Source organism: Sorex fumeus, unplaced genomic scaffold (assembly GCF_029834395.1).
Source record: "Sorex fumeus unplaced genomic scaffold, SorFum_2.1 ptg000007l, whole genome shotgun sequence".
Lineage (NCBI taxonomy): Eukaryota > Metazoa > Chordata > Mammalia > Eulipotyphla > Soricidae > Sorex > Sorex fumeus.
The window spans coordinates 15,385,273-15,404,157 of NW_026606064.1; the positions used below are offsets into that span (position 1 = coordinate 15,385,273).

Consider the following 18,885-nt stretch of genomic DNA (forward strand, 5'->3'; position numbering starts at 1 on the left):
TTTTATATAAAAAATTAGAAAGAAAAGGGAAGGGGCAGTAAGGCTTCTATGGTTTGGGAGGGATCTCTTAGCTAGTATTATAGAGATAGGCAAAAAAAACCCTCCTTTTTATATTTTCTTAACTAAGGGGGAAGGCTGAGCACTTTTCATTGGGCTTAAAGTGTGTAGTACAGTAAGACGAGGTGGCAACAAATGGGACCTTAAGATGATTTTTGTAGTAGGGGTTCATCTAAACAATTCCTGGTTGAGTCTGTGTGTCACCTAGGGGAAAGGCCTTGATTTCTTCACGTTCTTTTCATGTTCTTATCAAGACAATTAGTTTCCCCTGAAATACTTCCTTTTTCAAGGGGATCTACTACATTTTAAGTACTTCCTCCTTTTCTCCATCTCAAAAGAGCTCAATAATTGCATTTTAAAGGGCTAAGGAGTTCATGACTTGGGGCTGTTTCAGGACCAAGGATTGGGCAATTTCTTTATATTGCTTTTGTTTTGCTATTAAAGGAAAATCTTGTGGCCAGGAAGGCCCACTTCTCTGCCTGCAACACTTGGAGAAGGGTTGTGAGGTGAAAGGGGAAGGTCACTTAGGTTAGTGATGAAAAATAATAAAGGGCCAAGGACTTTTTTCTTTTCGGGTCACACCCGGTGAGGCACAGGGGTTATTCTTGGCTTTAGCACTCAGGAATTACTCCTGGTGGTGCCCAGGGGACCATATGGGATGCTGGGAATCAAACCCGGGTCAGCCTTGTGCAAGGCAACCAAATGCTCTACCCGCTGTACTATTGCTCCAGTCCTAAAGTACCAATGATTGACCTTTAACCCTCTCTTTGGAAAAGACATTAGCAGGGTAGGTCTTCACAAGCACAGTGAAAAGAGATGCCCTTGGAGGGTTTCCTTTAGACACATCAGTGCCTCTGGGCTAGGATTTATGATATTGGGAATCTGTTTACTTCCAATTCTCAGAAAGAGCTCAGGAACTTAGCAGTGTGTCTAGAATGTGAAGGGGAAATAGCTAAAATAGAGTCGCAAGCAGCAACTGGCAAGGGGAAACTTGAATCTTCCTCTTTCAATCTCTCTCTCAAAGATGAAATCTGACTACAGTCAGAGGAGATGGGACATGGGATGGATCAGCTACTTCCTGCTTATTCTGGAGTGTCAAATGGAGTCCAGTGCAATCAAGAAGTGTGAGGTAGAGGACTATTCAGAGGACTATACAACGCCTCATTCATTTGCGTCTCTGGCTCCATTTGGTGATTGTGGGCTCCAAGGATAACATATGTGTTGCAGAGAAGAAAGAGACAGTCACTTACTCTTGAACCACCTCTGCCACTCCAGGAACAGCGGGAAAGGCTAGTACTGATCTCAAGAGCAGAGATGCGGTTGACACAGGTATCAGACACCACATGTGCTAGCCCTTGACACTTGCACACAAGCACCACATGGGCTCAGGCAGCATATGTTCATGCTTCAGCTGTCCCATATCAGGCTTTCTACCTAGGTAACATTCCATTGCCAGGGTGGTTGCCAAGAGGAATAGAGTTTGGATTACTTGATGGTCTTCTTTGAAATTCTTTGTTTTTGCTGCAATTTCTCTAGGGGGCAGAGGTGGAGGGGTTTCCAGTCTTTTCTGGGTCTGTGCTGGAGCCAGGCAAAGGTCTCATCAGGCCTTAGTTTCTGTATCCACAAGATAGATCCTGACAGACTTAGGGCTAGTTGATTTTATCACTCCCAAGGGATTTCATTACTGTTGCAGGGAGCCTTCCCTATCTATCTGCTTGCATCAATATTAATCACCATCTGTAGTTTGATGGCCTCAAGCCTAGAGGAAACAAATCTGACAAGAAGGTTATAAGGCAGATCCCGTTAGTCACATTGAGGCCTGTCAAGGGACAGAGAAAGGGAAGGACCCAATCAAGCCAAGATCAAGTATTTTTCATAAGAAGTCTGTGTCCAGAATTGGGAGATCTTCTTAGTGGATTGTGGTCTGAATTTGTCTATACTTACTAACAAAGATGCAGCATTCTTTTCCATTCATTGTACACACACATGACAGGCTGAAGTGAGTTTGTGTCTATACTGAAGGAAGGATGAGTTTAATATCTGGAGGTCAAAGGGCAATGGTGTCCTCATTATAATGGACTCATTAAAACCTTTTTTTGGTAAAAACACATGGTACTGAAACCCCAACATCAAAATAGAGGGGAGAATGCTAGAGTGCCCAGTCTTCTAGATTATCAAGTAGGCTCTAAATTCAGGTTACCAGCACAATCTAGGCCACCCTGCTGACATTCCCTACTGATAATACTCTTTTCTTTAGGGCCACATTCCTAATATGACCATACCTGCTCTCTTTTTGTCCTTATCAAGGGGATGTCTCTTTATGACTTTGAGTCTCATGCCTGGCTGTCCTTGCTGGGGCCCCTTGGAGGGGAGCAGGTTGAGTTTCCCTCCCCGCCCCGACCAGGGCTCCAGCAGCCGAAGACCTTCAGAACCAGCCACCACCATGCTGAGACCACTCTCCACACGCATGAACGTACCAGCAGAGGAACAAAGGCATGTGGGTTCCGGGGATGAGATCTCTAAGCCTGCTCGGATCAGGGCTGAGCATCCTCCACCCAGATCCTCCATATTCCAGTAGGCAGGGGTCACACCCACCAACTGGCCCCCTGGTGCCATGTAATCCCATCAACGGCCAAGACCCAGAGACTATAAAACCCAGCTCCCGGAAGCTGACATCTTATTATCTCATTCTTACTTTGGACAACCTGGCAGGCTACCGAATGTAACCTGCCCACATGGCAGAGTCTGGCAAACCTCTCCGTGGCATAACCAATATGCCAAATACCAGTAACAATGATGGGTCTCATTCTCCTAACCCTGAAAGAGCCTTGAATCTCTGGGCTAGGATGAAGGAGACGTTACTGGGGCCTGCTCGAGGCAATCGACAAACAACAGGATGGTCGTGATCTTCATGATCCCTGGTAATTAGTGATATAGGCCATGTATAAATCTTCTTTAATAAATTTCCTTCAGGGATCAGGAAATCAGGATCACTCTGCAATCTGACAACTTTTTGTTTTAAATTTATTTACCATTGGTTAGGTAACATGGTTATGATATTGTTAATTCTTATGGCTTTGACCTACACAGTTATTGCACCTCACTACCACCACTGCCCTTATGTATCTTCTAGTCCACTTCTTCGTCCCTTCTCACCATCTTCCCCCACTGGAAAACTCCATAGCCATTACTTAACATTTCTATGACAATTTATTTTCAGGAAAATTGTTAGCTAAAATCTGTTATACAGTTCCTCCCAATGACTTCCTTAGACATCTAACATTCACTCTATTCAGTCTAAGACTATCACTGCAAATCATACCTTGTGATTTTTACCTACAGAAATATTTATATTTCATTTCCCTCAAAACTCAAACAGCTGCTGATGGGTTAAAAAATCTGTATAATGGTGAATAAAAGATTCTCCATTCCTTTTCATCTTGAATGTCATCTATGAATAATATTTCTTTCTATAGGCTTATTTTCCATTTTGGGAAATTCTTATATTCAAGCAATAAAGGTATTTTCATTTCCTGTAAAATATACAATAGATCTTACTATTTTGCATCAGAAGCTTCTTCTAGATAGTCATTTGCTTCCCTCAAAAATGCTGTGCATGTTAGAAACCTGGACATTTAAAAATGCAGATTGTTTAACAGCATTTGAACAGGTGTTCTCCAATCGACTAGAAGTCTAGAATCACAGATGTGCTCATGCATCTTCACTGGGAAGAGAACTGAATTTTGAAACCCATGCACTTCATTTCCCGAAAACACAATAGTAATATGGTAGTGGAAACAGACTATCATTTCTTGAATCTGCAGTGCATGGCTCATGCTAGAAGAAAGTGACATTCTTTAAGAGTTGTTTAGTATCAAGTGCTGATTTAGCCAGATAAAATGCAGCTGTCTCCCCAAATTACACAACTGGATTCACACCATCTACTTATTCCTGGTGGAGTTTTAAAGATACCTTTACGGGCAATTTTCTCCTCGGTGCAAAGAATCCTAATTTAGATAGCACACACACACACATCACACACACACACACACACACACAATACCACACTGTAGCTTCTATTCACAAATTCATCTCTCGTAGAGGAGGAGATTCTGTTATGTGAATGTTCACATCACCATCTATACGGGATTTCAAACACATCATCGGACCTAAGTGATTCAGAAATGATCACTGAACTGTCAGGCAATTGTTTCTTTCACTTGGAGTCACTTATAAAAAAATAATTATCACAGTGTCTAGTGAGTACAGAGTAAGAAAGTATCTACCCTCAAGAAGTGTCCCTCTCCAGGCATCCTTCCTTTCCAAATCTCATTTGTAATCCTTTTAGAGAGAATATATGAAGACTATTTTCAAAATGTTTGGACTTGCTCAATCTATACCTGGCATTTAAGGATCGTAGCATCTCTCCTATTGCTGTGTTCATCTTTTCGTTTACATTTAGCCCTCCTAATCTTTTAGGGCCACAGATAATTTTCTTTTGGAGTATATATATATCACTGTCTGCCCTCTGGCTGAAGAATGGGTAATCCTGCACCTGTCAACTGTACCATAACACTCACAAAGCCTTGAGCATATTTAGGTTTCTATTTGTGAGTGTCTCTGGGACTGCCCTCACTCGCCGTAGCTGCTGCCTCTGCTATTTCACCAGCTTTTACACTTATTTCAGCTAAAATTTTAACTGTATGATATCAGCATTGCATGTAATTAACATATCTACTATCTTTGCTACTTGTGCCTCCCAAACAGATAATCATTTATACATTTGATGGGGCTGTACTCAGAGATCACAAAGCAAAGATTTGTGCTATTTACATAGTTTAAAGTAGTTATTTGTCTTTAGGTTCCCCCCTCCCCCACTGTCTCAAACCCATTTGTGGGTTTAGAATATGAATCCTTCATTCGTTCATCATGGATAGTTTTCGCTGTTTTTTTTTTCTTCTTGTTTTAGTTACACATGGAACTTTTTTTTTCCTGTAGTGTTTCTTCCTTTAAATGCTCTAATGAGATTTTCTAATTCAGAAGCTAGTGGTACCAGAAAGGGAATGGGGTAGGTAAGAGAAAATAATAGCTCAAATCCACAGGGAAAGCTAAGAGTGTTTCCTTTGGGTGAAACAGCAGACAAAGGGGCAGACGAGAGACATCTGAATGTTACTATACATATCTGACATATCGAACAGATGGAGACTGGGATAGTGGGTCAGTAGAGCAGTTAGCAAAAATGTCTATAATACTTGGTGTATCACAGGAAATTAAATACATCTGTTGAGATAAAAAAGAAAACTGACCCCTTACCTGGGGAACTTTCTCTCTTATAATCTCCAGGAATTTCTACAGATGCTTATTATTTAAAAGGGATGGAATGGTGGTTGATTGCCATGATCATCCTGAGTCATCCTTGTTCTCATTTTCTTTTGTCATGGAACTTTTTGGGTTTGTTTTGGGGGGCACTCCTGGGTGCTTAGGGGCTACTCCTCTTCACACTGCTTCTCAGGGTCACTCTCTGAGGTTCACTGAGAAACAGCAGAGCCAGAGGTTGAAACTGGGTCATTCAACTCTTTCCCTTGTCATGTAACTTTATAGTGGCCTGCTGCTGCTCTTTAAATTTTGGGGATGGCTTGTCCTGTTGTTTGTGGAGTTTGGGGCCTCATCAGCAATATTTTAGGAGCCACAAGTGCCATATCTGGCAATGCTCAAGAGAGGAATACAGTGTCAAAGAAAACGTACCAGATTATTTGATTTACACAAAAACTTGAAAAGCTGTCTTATCTTTCTGCCTGCTGTCTTAGACTCCATAAGAAATTTGTTTGGACAAGACTAATTAAAGAAAGGAGAAACATAGGTTAGAAGTGAGAGCTGTCAGGGATTCTGACTGGTCCAGGTGAGCTAACAGATAAAAGTAATCGAGCCACTTAAAACAATCCCTGACTAACATATAGAGTCATGAGAAATACAAATGATTGCCATTTTCAGCTATTAAGGTTGGGGTGTTTTATTACACGGCAATCACTGACACTGGAGTTATGTTCCTCTAAATAAATTAGTTTATTAGTTGAACTATTTTCTTATTTTCTATTTAGTAATTACTGAAAAGCTCTCTTCTGTGTATTATTCAGTGGAAAAAATAATTACCGATATTTTTTCTAAAAGGCATAATGTTAAGTGAAATAAGTCAGAGAGAGAAGGAGACATATTGGATACTCTCATCTATGGTGTATATAGCCCTATAGCACTGTAGTCCTGTTGTTCATCAATTTACTCAAGCGGGTACCAGTAATGTCTCCATTGTTACTGTTTTTGGCATATTGAATATGCCATGGGGAGCTTGCCAGGCTCTGCCGTGTGGGCGGGATACTCTCAGTAGCTTGCTGGGCTCTCCGAGAGGGAAGGAGGAATTGAACCTGGGTTGGCCATGTGCAAGGCAAACACCCTACCCACTGTGCTATCACTATAGAGAAAACAAGAAAACAGTATCAAATGATCATAGACCCGTGGATTTTGATTACAAAACTGGTAACTACAACACTAAAAGTGAATGGCAGTGGGCACATGGGTGGAGGCAAGAAAGTTATAGATTAGAAGCTATTGAAGGGCAGTAAGGAGGATCTTTGTTTGGTACTAGTGAAGATGAAGTTACTTTTTATATCTAAACAATAAATATCAAGACTATTGTAACCAAGTTCCTAAACTACAATAAAAACAAAGACCAAAGGCAATTCCTAATGACATAACTCACTTATTGATGCGCAAGGTATTAGAAATATAAAATATACTCCAATGCAATCACTATTTAAGCATGAACAGAATCATGAGAAAATCACTATAATGCTTTCTGCAAAGAGTAAACCAACTGAAAAATTACACTGCTGTCTCTTTCTAGCTGGGTGCCTTTACTTCAAACCTCAACTCTGTTGTTCTTCTTTATTAAAATGGGTGGAGGCTGGAGAGATAGTATAGTTAGTAAGGTTCTTGCCTTGCAGTTCGCTCACTCTGGTAGGATTCATATGGTCCTGTGTGATTCCTGAGTGCAGGGCCAAGAGTCATCCCTGAGTATAGCCTTGTATGGCCCTGAAACCAAAGTAAGGAGAAAAAAAAACAATAACAACAACAACAACAAGAAGAAGCAAACAAAGAAAAGCACTGTAGCACTGTCCTCTTGTTAATGGATTTTCTTGAGTGGGCACCAGTAATTTCTCCATTGTGAAACTTGTTGTTACTGTTTTTGACATATTGACTATGCCAAGGGGAGCCTGCCAAACTCTGCTGTGAGGGCAGGATACTCTCGGTAGCTTGTCAGGCTTTCGGAGAGGAACAGAAGAATTGAACCTGGGTCGGCCGAGTGCAAGGCAAACGACCTACCCGCTGTGCTATCACTCCACCAAGCAAACAACAACAAAAACCAAAAAACCAAAATAACGTGGTACTTGTACTTATGTCATAAAATTGTTGGGAGATTCGCATGATCAGTCATCTGTAACACATTTAGAGCTATCCTTGGTACTCACAGGCTATTATTCAGTATCCGTTATTAATTTTTAAGGTATGAAAACCCAAAAGTTAAGCTATTTTGAATGGAAATAAGGAAGGACGATACTTACCTGGCAGGTGTCATCAGAAGGTCATACTTTAAAAAAAATTTTAAAAACAGGTTTAGTGAGATGGCTCAACGGGCTGAGCACGTGCTTCAGTGAAGGAGGCCTAGGTTCCATCATCTGCACTCCATACCCCCACTGCAGCACCATAAAAGATGCAGCCTAGTGGCCACCAAGAGCGTCACTGTCAGTGTGTCCACTTCTCAAACACACCTACCCTCCCCCCGCAAAAAAAAAACCCAAAGACCAAACAGTAATATGCAAGTTTATTCTGATTTCAGTATCTTCACCTACATCCCAAGGAATAGAGAAGACCATTAGAATACTTTCTAGTTCTAAACTGTAACATTCTTAGGATGGTATAAAGTCTGATAATCAAACTGTATAGATTTAGAATCTACTTGCTTACGTGAAATAATTCATAAATTAGGCGCCATCCCAACTTTCAAGCAGAAAGGCACCACATGAACTTGGACAATAGGAAAGTGGTTTGTAGCCAGAAAGTTTGTGGGTAGTCGCTAATAACAAGACAAGAATGGTCATTTCAAGCAGTCACCTTCTCTCAGGTTGGGTGCAAGTGGGGGTGAGCATAGGGGTTAGATGACTAGTTCTGATCAGAAAACTCCAAGGCCAGAGAAACAGAGCAGGAAGTAAGGCACTTCACGCAGCCAAGCCTGGTTTGAATCTTCAGCACTGCATATGGTCCCGCAAACACTGCCAGGATTCACTCTGTGAGCACAGAGCCCACACACTGCCAAGTGTAGCCCACCACATCCTGTCTGTCCCCCCCTACCATCGCCCTCCCCCCAAAAGAAAGAAAACTCCAAATCAATATGTTTAGAACTTTGGGAAACATAAAACTGCAATGTTAGTTATTACATCTTGGGGGGCTCACCCTTAACTCTGTTCTTCATTATGAGATATTTTCTCTTAATTTGTTCTTTTTTTCCTTTTTTTTCTTATTTCTCCCTTTGTTTTCCTTCCTCCAGCCTTTCCTTCCTGTCTTCCTTCCTTCTTTCCTTCCCTATTTTCTTTTTAATATCTCACAACACTTTTAGTAAGTTCCCAATAAATTTCTTTCTACCTTTCTAGGTTCTTGGCTGAGATTTAACTCATAAAAAGAAGATAAATCAAAAGAAAATAAATAGAAATGCAATAAAACATATACTTCTTGTATATATGGGACATACCTAGGGAACTGTAATAATTCCCTGAAATGGCTCAAGCTACCACCTTAAATATCATCTGTAGCTCAAGATGAGATGTTTTAAGGAGAGGGGAAAAAACTTAGTAAGCAAAGCACAGTAAAACACATTAAAGCTGTTTCTTTTTTTTTGCGGGGGGGGCGGGTAATGGTTATAATAAGGTTCTGTTAATTTTGACCCCATTGATGAGGTCAAAATATCTACTTTCTGATAGAGGGATACATCAACACAAAAGAAGAATTCCCTTATATAATTCGTACATACCTCCTCGTACAAACCAATATTAAATCAATTGAAAATTATTTAATCTTTTAAAAGGTTAACCAACCTCTTTTCAGAGTTCTTCCTATGTCAGCTGTTTCTTTAAGAATGGCTTAAAATAAACCTTAGGCATTATGGCATATTTTGTGGTGGCTGAGTCTAGTCCCCTTCAGCACTAAATATCACATTTCTTCACTAATGTCACTTTATAAATTAGTTGATCTAAGGACGTTAATTCATACATCATTATGTAGGACTATTGAATGCTTGAGAAAATTATACTATATGATTCACTGTCCCAGAATAGTATTAGAAATGAAAGGGCATAACTCTTTCCAGAATGTACAGGGCACTGAATCCCATGCAAGGTCCAGAGTAGGAATTCTCCCTTGTCTTTCTGAGAACATAATCTGTAATTTGCAAAATTACAAATTTTAGAAATTTTAAAAAGAAAATCTATAAAAACTGATTAGCTCTCCTTGAAGAATTTTTACATTGGGATGGTGTTTTGCCTTGAATCAACTTATATGAAGAATTTGGGGGCTGGGGCAATAGCACAGCAGGTAGGGCATTTGCCTTGCACGTGGCAGACCCAGGTTCGATTCCCAGCATCCCATATGGTACCCTGAGCACCGCCAGGGGTGATTCCTGAGCACAGAGTCAGGCATAACCCCTGTGCATTTCCGACTATGACCCATAAAGCAAAATTAAAAAAAAAAGAATTTGTAGGTGAAGTTTCTTGATAAATCAAGGGCCAAATCTAGTTCTCGGATCATCTCATTGTTATTTTATTTTATTTTTTGAAGTGTATTTTTAGGGGGTGGGGTTCTATATGCTGTACTCAAGGGGTCTGGAGGCCACTCCCAGTAGTACTTAAGGTGCAGTGTGGTGTTGGGGATCAAAGTAGAACCTCTGCATAGTGAGCACGCACTTCAGGCCTTAGAACCATTTCCCTGGCCTTGTAATCTCATTTTAATGGTACTCATCCTGCCCATGCTTGGTAACTGAAGGGAAGTGGGACAGGCTAAGAGACACATTGCTTTTTGGACAAACATCTCCTTTAATACAGAGTTTAAGAGCAAGTGGTTTCCTCTGTAGCACTGTCCTGTAGCACTGTTCTCCCATTGTTCATCGATTTGTTTGAGCAGGCACCAGTAACATCTCCATTGTGAGACTTGTTGTTACTGTGTTTGGCATATGGAATATGCCATGGGGGAGCTTGCCAGGCTCTGCCGTGCCGTGCGGGCGGGATACTCTCAGTTGCTTGCCAGGCTCTCCGAGAGGGGCGGAGAAATCGAACCCGGGTCATCTGCGTGCAAGGCAAATGTCTTACCTGCTGTGCTATCACTCCAGAGGTAGAGCTTTTCCTCTAAAACAAGAAATTTTCTTGAGTCCATACCTTGTCATAATTGAGAGCACGTGGCATTTTCTACTGAATAAACTTTGATATTTATGTGATTATTTATTTTATTTTATTGCTTTTTGGGTCATACCCAGAATGCTCAGGGGTTACTACGCCTGGCTCTGCATTCAGGAATTGCTCCTTAATATAGTGCTTGGAGGACCATATGGGATACAGGGATCGAATCTAGGTCAACTGTGTGCAAGGCAAATGCCCTACTCACTGTACTATTGTTCCGGCCCCTATGTCATTATTTAACAATCATTTTGTACATGTATTTTTGTGACAGTAACCTGATTCCTAGTTAACTACTATTCTCGTTGCATTGGGTCATTTTGTAACAGATGTGGAAAAGGGTGGCAATTTATTCGGCCACAGAATTAAAACCCTCTTCTGATAGCGCTCATGACAGTCTGACACACGTGAAACTGGAATGATTAGAGATGAGTAGATCTAGGGTTCAAAATTTAGGTATGTCTTTCACCAATTACATGCTCCTAAAACTTTCCTAAACTTTTTTTTTCATTTTTATTTTTTAACACAGTTCATATGAGAAGCCAACAAAAAATATACCATAGGCATTGTCCAGTTAATGCTGATTGAATCTGAATTGATACATAAATCAGATGACAAACTCAAGGTCATTATAGTGTGCAGGCGTAAGTAATAAAGGGAAGGAAATTATAGTTCCTAGATAGGAAGGCAAACAAGCATTGAAGTCTTCTGGCTTTTCCTTTTGCCTAAATACCAATGACCCTTTCTTGCAGCTTTGTTTGATAGATTAATTCATTCTGAAAGCCTTTAAAGATGTTGGGTAGGTAGCTAATTAACAGCTTTGAAAAACAAATCATTGGCCTTTCCCTGGCTGTCAAAGTCCCTAAACTTTCTTTCCTCCATTATTTTAAATGATTTCTGGCTTACTTTAGATCTAAACTATTCTTTGAAGCCATCAAGAGCAGTTGGTGAAAGTACTTTCTAGTGGTTTATTGGTTGATGAACTGTAATTGACATATAAGGGTAGGCACTTCAAAAGGAATATTAAAGTTAGTCAAAGGCCCACTAGTGTTTTGGATCAATCAATACGGCATTCATTTAAAAACAGAAGCTATGCCATACCCCCTCAGTGAATTCCCATTTTGATACAATTAATAACTATGTCTAAGGTCTCCAAAGACTGGACACATTATAATAAATCACATTCCATATGAATAGAATGGCTTATGTCTTTGCAGATTTTGACATCTGAAATATATGTTAGGGTTAAACAGTAGCCTAAAATTGTAGAGATATACATTTCTTTCTTTTGACTCTAAAAAAGGAGACATTTATGTGCTATAAAGGTAATTCTAAAAAGGAATATTTGGTGTGAAATTGGGCATGTGTCTGATATTCTCTCAGTAAAATTTGCGACTTCTTTTGGTCGAATGCCACTTCTCATTACAGTTTATTCAATTTAAAACTTTTAAAGTCAGGTACACATTCTGATCTCTCAAAACTAACGGAAATAAACATAAATATCACCCATTTGATGGAGCTTGAAACAGAGAAACATTTGTCTTTGTCCTCCAGCAGACACCGCTTTTTAATTTAAATTATCATCTCTCATTCTTTCTCTCTTTCAAAGTCACATATCTGAGTGACATAAACGAAATAACTACAGCTTCTGGTCACTATGTAATGCCTGGTGACACTCATATTAAGGGCCTCAAGGTAAATCTAAAATGGAGAGAGAGAGTCACCCAGATCCAGTAATATTAAAATCATGACAATTACTTCCCTTCATCCTTCTAAGGAGGCACAGTGAAGCTGAAACGTGCCCCCCTCTACCCCAACAGGAGTTTGACGGAAAAAAAAAATAAAAACCATTCAGGAGCAAGGGATGTTAGAATTGAGTTGTCAAGCTGTCCTGGATGTCTTGTACACACTGAACAGGCCAATTTACTGCAACGCTGCCTAGGCTGAAGGCTCCTATCTCTGCTTCACAGCGATTTTTTCCTGGTGAGATTATCCTGCTGGACCACAAGCGCCCTCCCTAGCAGTTGTTTCAGCCACTGCGAGATTCTTTTCTCATCGACCCCTTCGTGGGTAATAATGGTGCCGCCGGTGTTCATCCTTACCTTGTGACCAGCCTGCTTGCTGGGCTAAGGCCGGAGCCCCTCACCTGGCAATCAGAAAGAAAGCAACTGCTTGGTGGGGTGGCCAAGACAGAGTGGGTGACATTTCAGTAGGGATTCGAGTTCCCGTGTCTTTTCCCTCGGGAGCTCAAAGGCCTCTCTTTGCAGGACGCAAATGGGTAGGGCTTATAGGGAAAAAGAGAAAAAAAAGAGAGAGGGGGGATGGGGGCGGGAAATGACAACTTCTCCCACATACCTCTGAGTTCCTTTGCCTCTTACTCACCTCCCGGCGTGGGGAGGGGGGGTGGGAGGAGGGTGGGGGGGGGGGGTGGCTGGGAAACGCTGCAGTGCCGACGGAGCCCTCCAGGTGGCAGCAGCGTCACGCCGCAGAGGTGCCCGGCTCCGGTTTTCCCCGACTTCAAGCGTTAATGCAATTGACCAATCAGTGCTAAGATGATGGGAGGTAATTGGGTAATTGTATTTTACTGATCACAAGCAGAGAAAGAGAAAAAAAAAAAAAAAAAGGAAAGGGGGGAAAAAGGAAAAGAGGGGCAGAGGAAAGCCAGGGGGACTGCAGTCTGAGAAAAAGATTGCGGGGGTGGGTGGGGTGGGTGGGAACTAGGACCCTTGAGTGTGGCTGGGGTGGCACAGAGAGAGAGAGAGAGAGAGAGAGAGAGAGAGAGAGAGAAAGAGGAGAGTGAGCGAGAACGCCTTAGACTGGCAGGACCCGCCGCGGGCACCGGGAGCGCATCTGTTTCTCGGGTCGCCGGTGGCGGTGGGGAAAGCAGGGGAGACGAAGGGGTGCAGAGGGAGGAAGAAGAGAGAGTTGCAGCCCAAGTGGATGGCAGGGGGAGCGGGCGTGCGGCCGGCCCCGGAGCCGCGAGCCCGGCCGAAGGCGCTAAGGACGGCGCGGAGCAGGTGCGCTCCGGAGGACGCTGCTCCCCGCGGGGGACCCGGCGGCGTCGCGACGGTCTGCGCGCGGAGGAACCAACTTGTGGCTCCCCCCCCCTCACCACCCACCCACCCACCCCTCATCCCCGACGCAGCTGGGAATGAGATCAAAGCTGCAGTTTCCTCCTTCGAGAAGGATGCGAGGAGCCAGCGATTAGGGATTTGATCTCTCTCTCTCTCTCTCTCTCTCTCTTTTTAAATTTTCTTCTTCTCTCCCTTTTCCTATCTCCTTCGTTCCATCACCTATTTTTTTTTCATTTTCTTTTTTTACCCGGATCCATTTATTATTATTTTCAAATTTGGCGACCACCCCCGTTGGCCCGCCCTCCATCATCTCCTCCTCTCCTCGCTTCGGCCTCCCCCGCCCCCTTGGAAATTAAAAAAAAAAAAAGAAAAAAGAAAAAAAAAGGGGGGGGAAGCCCTATTTGAACTTCTTCCGCCGCGGCTGCTCTCCCGCCCCCCCCCTCCCCGGTCCCCCTCCACCCGGATCCGTTGCCCGCCGATGGAGGAGTTGGGGACCCGGGGGATGGCACGGGCCACCGGCGAGGGACCGCGTCACGCGTCTCCCCCGTGATCCCGGCGGCTCCGATCGCCGAGTTCGGCAGCACCTGGAGGATCCGGACCGACCCGGGTCCGGGTTGGGGGCGGGGACAGAGGCCAGGAAAGCCACCCCCGAGCCCGAGGAAGCAGAAGAGAAGGAGAAAAAAAAAGGAGAGAGAGAGAGAGGGAGAGAGAAAGAGGAAAAGTAACGGGTGTGTGTGGGGTGGTGGAATGGGTTTCTTTTTGACAGCTGATGGAGCCTTGAAATTTTCCTCCACTACCTCCGCCCCCGCGCCCGCCCCCGTCTCCCCCCCCCCCCACCAGCCCCCCGCACTCCGTTTAACGTGAGATTATGAAATTGCAGAGGCGGTGGAGGGAAGGAGTCGGGAGCTAACTGGGAGTTTGGAGGGAGAAGGGGAAGGTGGCTGAAATCAAAAAATCCAATTGCGCACTGGGTTGTGATGAGAAATCTAATCAGATCTTTGGAGAAGGGGCCGGCTGGAAGGGTGGCGAGTGGGGGGAGTTGATCCCCCAGTTCCTCGCGGGGGGTGCCGCTTGTGGTGGTGGTGGTGGTGGTGGTGGTGGTGGTGGTGTTGGTGGTGGTGGAGGAGGAGGAGACTGGGGAGAAGAATCGACGATGTAAAAGGAGACTTTTTTTTTTGGTGGGGGGGGAGGGTGGCGGTGGCGGTTGGGTGCCTTGCAAAAATGAAGGATGCAGGACGCAGCTCCCTCTGGGGAGCGAACGCCGTGGAGAAACTGATCGTGAGAAAGAAGAAGGAAGCTTTTTCTTGGGAGAGCTGGATCTTAACACGGATGTGTAGATGTGCACACAGGGAACATTGAGAAATGAAATAAACCCGTGTCAGACCCGCGGGGGTTGGTGTGTTCTGACATCAATAAATAATCCTAAAACAGCTGCCCCTTTCCCTAAAAAGAAAAAAAAGAAAAAAAAAGGATGCTCGGAGGAGGAAAGCGAGGATCCACGGAGGAAAAGTGTGCTCCTTTTTTTCTCAAACCGAGAAACTAAGACCAGGATCTATTTTTGGAATGAAAAGTTTCGGGCTTTTTTTTTTTTTTACAAAAAAAAAGTAAAGACCTGATGTGGTGGTGTTTTCTCTTCTTTTCGAATTTCCCACAAGAAGAGAGGAAATTAATAATACATCCTTAAAGAAATATCGGAGAAGAAAAGTTGACCGCGGCAGAAAGAGGCTTTGATTGGGGCAGAGAAAACAGCAGAGCCCCGTTGGATGTGTGCCTATGTTGACTAAAATTGACGGATAATTGCGGTGGGATTTTTCTTCATCAACCTCTTTTTTCTCTCCTCTTCTTGTCTTTCTTTTTTTTGGTGTCAAGATCTTGCGTTTTTGCTAGTTCTTAACCACCTGGATTTCCATCTGGATGTTGCTGTCAGCAGTCTGAAATACAGTGAGTGATCCTTATTTTCTTATTTGTTGGTGAAGAAAATGTCCATGAACTGGCTCTGGGTTCCCCTCTTCCCGGGTTAGTGCGATTTTTAAAACCCCGAGCAGTTGGGGAGGGGGGTGCAGAAAATTAGGAAGATGATGGCCCACGCATTTGCTCCCTCGGGCTGTGCACCCTGAGAAAGCGCTGTGCTGTGATGCAGGTTGTCAGTATCCTGTGCAAATGTCTTTGCAAATGTTCACCAGGGGGTAAAAAAAAGAAATCTCCCCAAAGAAAGCCGCTGCAGTGTAGGGTGCTTGCGGTCTGTGATTGACACTCTAGAATGCATGGAAGTTGGTTGGCAGCTCAGGAGTTGGATACATAAATGCTTCACCATTGGAAAGCAAAGGGACCCACTGTAAATTTCATTATCTAACCTGACACTGCAGAGCAGCAGAATGTATTTAGACAGAAATAGGAAAATCAACCCAGCAGAGACGGGATGGCTTCTGGTGGGTGGGTGAATTAAGGAGGTGATGGTTGGGAGGAAGTGGCAGGGGGAGCTAGCTGTACTTTGCTCCCGCTATCCAATACACATGCTCAAAGGTGATCCTGGATTTCCTAGATTCACACCCGGACTGAAAGGAGAGGAGGACCCACTTCCCTTCAGCTCCACCTCCCTAGCTCACCACTTCTTAGTAACAAGGAGGTTGCATTTAGATTAGAGGTGGCTGGGGTTGTTTGCTTGGGTCATGCCTGAAACCTCTCTAATGACACTTATTAAAAATAAAGAGAGAATCCAGTTGTTCACTGGTAACTTGGATAAAGGGGCTAGAGAAGGTGCCACTATGTGCCCTGGGCCATCTTTGCCTTGAAAGGGGGAGTTAGTCCTTAAAGACTAGAGCAGACAGGAAAGGTTTGGAGGTCTCCCGGCTTGTGAGATCACTCCTCTTTCCATCTTTTTCCTTCTTTCTTCTTGATGGCCTGTTTAATGTGTTGTGTTTGTTTTTCAGCAGAACTCTCCTTCACCCTTCTCTCTATTCCTCTCTGGGGCCTCCTATCAGAATCATAGACTCATAGAACTTTAGAGCCAGAAGACTCCTCAGAGATCTCATGCCAATAAATAAAGGAACTGAGGCCTGGAGAAGCTCTAACTCTTTGGATAAGAGCCAAGCTCTAAAAGACAGGTGACTCACACAAGTCTCAGGAAAGCTGATCAAAGTCAGTTGGGCATGCAGACTGGACAGGGATCAGCTATTCATGCCCTGGTCACTTGTGCCCCTGTAGCTTCTATTTTTTTTTTCTTGCTTAAAAGGGTCAAAGGAAACTACCTTTCCTGAGTGCTTGAAATAAAAATACCATGCCAGTTCTGTATGGTCTGTCTAGCTTCTTCACTCATATCCATCCTGTTTTAGTTTTTTTTTTTTAAAAAATAGCTTAGATAACCCTGCTTTTAATATTATTTAAAAATAATAAGATCTGTGACTATGGCATACCTCAAAGGGCATGATGAGTGGCAGTCCCCTGGGACTGTCCCTTCTTAGCGATGGGCGCATTTAATCCAGTGAGTAGTGGCCCCTAGAGAGTCATTAAAGAAGCGTGGAGTTAGATTTATATTAGAGAGGTGATAATAGAAACCAGAAACACGCTGCTAAAAGCATGTGGGTCTGTTCTTTCGCTCCCATCATCTATTCTTATCCTTTTCATTACTCCTTAACTAAACTAGCCTACAGCTGAGCACTTCTTTAATTTATTTTGCTGGGCACATGTTTCCTGTTGGGACCCAGTTCAGGCAGTAAATTCACCAGCCTATGAAAATAATCGTACAGGGCATCCCCCACCCCACCCCAGTGCCCTCCCTGCCGCCACCAGCACTCAGTAAGCTTCTGGATTTATTACCAGTCTCTGCATGTTCTTATATTTGCTTGTTTGCTTCCCTTTCCTTGACTCCAGTTAAGTCACCGCTTACATCACATATTGACTCAAGTTAGATTTAGTTGGGATTTAGCACCAGTCACAGCAACAACAAACAACAACACAGCAGCAAGAAAGGGAGGGCAGACTACGTCCCCTGGAGGGGTTGACTGCCTACTAGTACTAATTCCAATTTAGGACTTTGCATGGGCATTCCAACCAGGCATGACACTTGGCTCTGTCAATCCACGGAGCTTCTCCCCGCCCTTTTCTCTCATGACACCAAAATATCTTCACTGCTACGTTTCTTGGACCTCATAGGGCATGATGCTCCTTTCTGTTGCCATGCTGCATTCAGTATCCTCCACACTTAGAAACTTTTCTTAAGAGAGAGAGAGAAGGGAGGTGGGAAGGGGAGGGAGTGAGGAGAGACTGAGAAATGGGGATATGTTAAAATTGTGGGATATGTTAAGAGGGTGCCATCCCACCCATCCACCTCCACTTCCCTGAAACGTGTCCTGTAGATCTGGGGGTGATAGGCATCTCAGGATGACAGTATTTTCCTAGCTGGTGAATCACTTCATGCTCACTGCTATGAGAGATACTTTGCTCAGTTTGAGGCTTAGTGCCGTGGGTTTGCGAGAGTTGGTCCGGCTTTTCTTCATAGACTGATGATAATTTAATGGTTATAGTAGACCAGGACATTTACCTTGTGAGTTTATTTCTGAGGCAGAGTTAGTGACTTTATGAGTAGGTAATTGGATGCTGAGATTTAGACTAGGACCACAGGTCCAGAACATGGCTATTTTATATACATTTCCAAGTAAATCTCTTCAAATAGTTTTCTTTTTTCAAATCTGGAATGGCAGTGCCTTTGTGGAAAATGGCTTTAATTTCCCTGGTTCTCGATTTTCTTATCTGTGGGTTGCAAAGATAATATCTAATGCACTGAATTATTCTGACTTAAAAGCCATGTTATTCACAGCCCCAATATTAATACACCTCTAAGGATGGTTGTTCATTGTGGTTATTCTTGGACTGATTTAGATTAAATCCCTGAGAATATATACAGGCTGCTCCACAACATTAAAAGTTCTAGCGCCTTCAATTCAGTTGAAAATTAGGGAATATGCAACTGACCTTAGAGTAGTAGTCATATATTTCCTTTTAGATTTCATCTAGATGAATTAACTGCGGATTTTTTCTATGTAAAATACTACCTCAAAATACATACTGGAGATGATAATCTTTCTCCTGAAATTGTAGAAAATAAATTCCAGCAAAAATAATATCAAATGAAATTCTAGAGAGAAAATTATGCTATTCTGTTGCTTGTAATTTTGTTCTAATAGTTGCATAAGATAGCTCTTGTATGTTACAGTAGAGTTTTAACGTCCTAGTACATTATATCTGGAATGAACAAAATAAGG

General features: G+C 43.0%; 1 protein-coding gene across 8 annotated transcripts in view; it reads left to right on the plus strand.

Moving 5' to 3' along the window:
• Nucleotides 1-18,885, plus strand: part of LRRC4C (leucine rich repeat containing 4C) — a 1,436,015-nt gene that overhangs the window by 1,227,142 nt on the left and 189,988 nt on the right. For 4 of the 8 annotated variants that reach the window (XM_056132100.1, XM_056132113.1, XM_056132107.1 and 1 more), the window contains exon 1: nucleotides 15,161-15,565. The exons of the other annotated variants lie outside the window; for them this stretch is intronic. The gene's annotated coding sequence lies outside the window, so the exon portion shown is untranslated. Of the gene's footprint in view, nucleotides 1-15,160; nucleotides 15,566-18,885 lie in introns of those variants that run through there. 8 annotated transcript variants of the gene reach the window in all.